Below are 5,275 nucleotides of genomic sequence, written 5' to 3'. Positions count from 1 at the left end.
GTGTTGGATCTGTGAGGTTCAAAATCCATGATGAGTCAATAAGGTTGTTGACTGAAGTCAGGTATGTTCCTGATTTGAAGAGAAATCTACTTTCTCTTGGTGAATTCGACAAGAAAGGATATGTTTTCCAAGGAGAGAAAAGTATCCTAAGAGTCATGAAGGATTCGAAGGAAGTCTTGAGAGGCGTGAAGAAACAAGGCTTGTATACCCTTGAGGCTGAAGTTGTAAGTGGTTCGACAAATGTTGTATCCACGAAACCTTTTTCGAAGACAGAAATCTGGCACATGAGATTGGGCCATGTCAGTGAAAGGGGTCTGGTCGAATTAGGGAAACAAAATCTGCTTGGTGGAGACAAAGTCGAAAAGCTGAAGTTTTGTGAACCCTGTGTACTTGGAAAATCTTGCAGAGTGAAGTTCAACAAAGGCAAACAAAGAACACATGGATCCCTTGATTACATCCATGCTGATCTTTGGGGGCCTGCAAGGTGTCCATCACATTCAGGAGGAAGGTATTTTCTATCCATAGTAGATGATTATTCCAGAAAATTATGGGTATTCATCCAGAAGACTAAGGATGAAACTTTTGAGAATTTCAAAAGTTGGAAGACTCTGGTTGAAAATCAGACTGGCAGAAAGGTCAAGAGGTTGAGAACCGACAATGGCCTTGAATTTTGCAATGAGGCATTCGACAGTTTTTGTGCTGCCTCTGGTATTGCAAGGCATAGAACTACTGCAGGTACTCCATAGCAAAATGGTTTGGCTGAAAGGTTTAATCGAACTATTTTGGAGAGAGTCAGATGCATGTTGACTAGTGCGGGGTTAAAGAAGGTGTTCTGGGCTGAGGCTGTTTCGACAGCAACATATCTGATAAACAGATGTCCTTCGACAGCGTTAGATATGAAGATACCTGAAGAAGTTTGGTCGGGACGTCCACCAGATCTCGACAAACTGAGAGTATTTGGCTGCGTAGTCTATGCTCACATTAGGCAAGACAAGGTCGAACCTAGAGCTCTGAAATGCATGTTCATGGGATACCCTGAAGGAGTCAAAGCTTATAGGCTATGGTGCCTAGAGCCAGGTCACAGGAGGTGTATCACCAGTCGAGATGTAGTTTTTAATGAAGCTGAAATGGCTTTTAAGAAAACTGATGATGTTGGTCGAAGTACAGAAACATCTGATGAAGAGCTGGAACAGGTAGAAAATCCTGTTGAGGTGGAGCATGTTGATGCTGAAATGCATATCCCTGATGAAGTTGAAGAAGAAGCAGAAGATGCTGAGGAAGTTGAGGAAACTAATGATGACTACCTATTGTCGAGAGATAGGTTGAGAAGAGTCATCAAGGCACCTCAGAGACTTGGGTATGCAAATCTTATAGCTTATGCCTTAATCTCTGCAAGTGAGGTTCTAGACGAAGAACCTAGAGACTACAAGGAAGTTATGAGGAGTCGAAATAAGACTGAATGACTGAAGGCCATGGATGATGAGATGAAATCTCTTCATGATAATCATACTTGGGAACTAATCAAGAAACCTGCTGGGGCAAGGTTAGTCAGTTGTAAATGGATTTTCAAAGTTAAGGAAGGAATTGAAGGAGTGACGTCGAAAAGATACAAAGCAAGGTTAGTTGCAAGGGGTTTCACTCAGAAAGAAGGTGTCGACTTCAATGATGTGTTTTCTCCTGTTGTGAAGCATAGGTTCATTCGAATGTTGCTTGCCATGGTGGCACAGTTCGATCTTGAACTGGAACAGATGGATGTGAAGACTACGTTCTTGTATGGTGATCTAGATGAAACGATCCTGATGAGGCAACCTGAAGGGTATGTCGAAAAGGGGAAGGAAGATTATGTGTGCAAGTTAAAGAGATCTTTGTATGGGTTGAAACAATCTCCTCGACAGTGGAATAGGAGATTTGACAAGTTCATGGCACGCATAAGTTTCATTAGAAGTCAGTTCGACCACTGCGTTTACTTCAGATTTCGACTTGGCAATTCATTTGTTATTTTGTTGCTTTATGTGGATGATATTCTCATAGCAAGCAACAATGTTGAAGATGTGACGAGGGTGAAGGTTGGACTCAATAAGGAGTTCGATATGAAGGATCTGGGAGCTGCTTCCAGGATTCTTGGAATTGACATTCGAAGAGATAGAAAGAAGTCGAAGTTATGCTTATCTCAAGAGGCATATCTACGAAAGATTCTCGAAAAATTTGGTATGTCGAATTCGAAGCCAGTTGTGACTCCAACAAACCCTCAATTCAAGCTGAGTATTGATCAGTGTCCCAGTACTGATGTCGAAAGAGCCTATATGAATAGCATCCCATATGCTAATATAGTTGGTTCTTTAATGTATGCTATGGTTTGTACTAGACCCGACATAGCATATGCAGTAAGTCTTGTAAGCAGGTACATGGCGAACCCTGGAAAGGCTCACTGGCAAGCATTGAAGTGGATTTTAAGGTACATAAATGAGTCTCTGAACAAAGTCCTAATTTATGGTGGAGCCTTGGGTGAAGATAGTAAACCAGCAATTGAAGGATATGTCGACTCTGATTATGCAGGTTGTATGGATTCCATAAAATCTATTTCTGGATATATTTTCACTATGTTTGGCACTGCAATTAGTTGGAAAGCAACACTTCAGAAGGTTGTTGCTCTATCAACCACTGAAGCGGAGTATATTGCCCTAACTGAAGCTGTGAAAGAAGCATTGTGGCTTGAAGGTTTTGCGAAGGAGCTGAAACTTCAAGGTTGAGGTATCACTGTTAAATGTGATAGTCAAAGTGCAATACACCTGTCGAAGAATTCAGCCTATCATGAGCGAACTAAGCACATTGATGTGAGGTTGCATTTTGTTAGAGGAGTAATCGAGCATGGAGAAGTCCAAGTGCTGAAGGTTTCGACTGAAGACAATGTTGCTGATATGATCTCCAAGACATTGCCGAGTTGCAAGTTTTTCCACTGTATGCAGTTGATAAAGCTGCATGAAGAAAGCTAGTTTGTTCCCTTGACGTTGTAGAGTTATATCCAAGGTGGAGATTTGTGAGATATTGGATCGAACTCTAGTATGGTCGAAGGGTAGCTTCTTGGTTCGACATGATTAAGCATGAAGTCGAAGGTTGTTCACATGCTTGTGTCGAAGATGCTAGGGTTGTTAGCATGTTAAATTAGGTTTTAGTGTTTAAACCCTAATTTGTTAAGTTAGCTTGTTTATTAAGTTGGCTTGTGTAATGGGCCTTGCTGAAAAAGCCCATTAGTTAGTATGTTAGGTTTTATTATAAATAGCATACTAGTCTCTCATCATTGCAAGGTGGCAAATCCTAATTTAGGGTGAGAGAGGTTATTTGTTATTCTTGTAAACTTGTAATCTTGTTTTAAGAGAAAGTAAAAGAATAGCAGTTATAACCAATCCTTGTGTTCCTCTTCTTCCTTGTCCTTTATTCTTCCCTTGTATTATACTTTCTTCTTGGCATTGAATTCACAACAGATGATTTATGTGTTTTCTCACTGATCAATGTTTGAATGATAATTAGTGGTGTTTGAATGATGATTTGTGGTGTTCATATGTATGATTGTGTGACTGAAATTATATTTGATTTACCTTAATTTTATATGTATGAAAATCTATCATGGATGGATGTTTGAAAGTTGTGACCTTAAGGTGTTAATGGTGATTTAGAGATGATGAACATGATGATATTGTTGTAATGTGGTGTTGATTCATGAATCCATGGAGTAATAGATGAGCTTAGGGTGCTATAATAGTAGGAAATTAGATTAAATTGATATATTTTCGTAAAATAAGTTGTTGTCTTATGAGGCAGTGTTTGGATAGTTTAAAAACTGATTTTTTTTGCAAAAATAACAGTTGGAGTCGACACATACGTGTTTGGAGTCGACTCCAAACAACTAGAAAAAGAATTCTCTTAAAATTGCACAGTGGGAGTCTAACCATAAGTTCTGGGAGTCGACTCATACATGCCATGAGTCGGCCCATTGAGGCTGGGAGTCGACTCCAAGCTGCCAGAATGTTTGTTTTGTTTTTTTGTTGCACTGTCCGACGATTTTGGCCATAACTTTTGAATCGTAAGTCCAAATGACGCTCCGTCTGAAGCGTTGGAAATTTAACAGAATTTACCATCAAATGAAATTAGTTTCAGAGGCTGAATGTATCATGATAACATGAATAATTTATGTGAATTGTGCGTATTTATTGATGTTATATTGTGATGATGCTAAGAATGTTAATTATAATTGGTTAACAATTTAAATGTTGAATATTGATGATGTTGTTATAATGTTAATTATAATGGTTTGGTTATAATAACATTGTGTTGAAGTTGCTTATTTGTTTCGATAATGAATTGTTGCGTATGAATAATTCTGGTGATTGTTAAAAATGTTGCATATTTAATTATACATATGCTATGTTTACGTTGATTATGTTAAAGAGGGGCCAATGTGTATGTGTTGTTGATGCATGTTGAGAATTCATGCATTCATCTTGTCTGAACTTCAGTTCTTTTTGGCGAGCCTCGATTCTATGGTGATGAATCGGGTGCGAGTAGTTAATTTCTATTATTGGGGGATTGGTGAAGCGTTACCTATGGTGATGATGATGATTTTGGTGTGCTCTAGTTTCAAGAGGGAATCTAATCCTATGGTGGGGATCGGTGAGCGAGATGAACCTGAGTGTTCATATTTGGTACCACATGTATGTCGAGTCGGTGTTGAGTACATTGAATAAGTGTTGCATTTGTATTGATTGTTGTTGATGTATTATTGGATGGGAATACTTAATATGTTGGTGTTGATTGAGTAATGTGTATGTTGTTGTTATGTGATGATCTATTCCCCCTCGTTTTCACCGTTAATTATTGAAGTGTATTTTCACCTCCCTCTGCTTTAATGTTATCCACCATGACAACTTGAAGATACACAGGAGTAGCATTGTTGAAGTAAGTGGAAGATAGCTCTTGGAGTGGCTTCCGTTAGTTTGTCGTTTTATTAGTAAAATTTTGCTCCAATCATGTAACATCGGGCTGGAACGTTTGCTTTCACTTGTTTTGTTTTGTTGAAGTTATTGTTTATGTTTTGTTGAGATCTCAAAGTTTTTGTGAGTTGAATAATACAACTCCTTTTGTTATGTTATATTATGAATGTTGAGGTTTATGAGACTAAATGTCATGAGTTGTAATATTGAGTTTATTTGTTTTGTTAATGATTCTGCAGTGATGATACGCTAAGTGAAGATGAGCATATGATGAGATGATTTAATTG

Source organism: Vicia villosa, linkage group LG1 (genome assembly GCF_029867415.1).
Source record: "Vicia villosa cultivar HV-30 ecotype Madison, WI linkage group LG1, Vvil1.0, whole genome shotgun sequence".
Classification (NCBI taxonomy): Eukaryota; Viridiplantae; Streptophyta; class Magnoliopsida; order Fabales; family Fabaceae; genus Vicia; species Vicia villosa.
The sequence above is the reverse complement of the archived record's forward strand: the minus strand, read 5'-3'. Positions refer to the sequence as shown.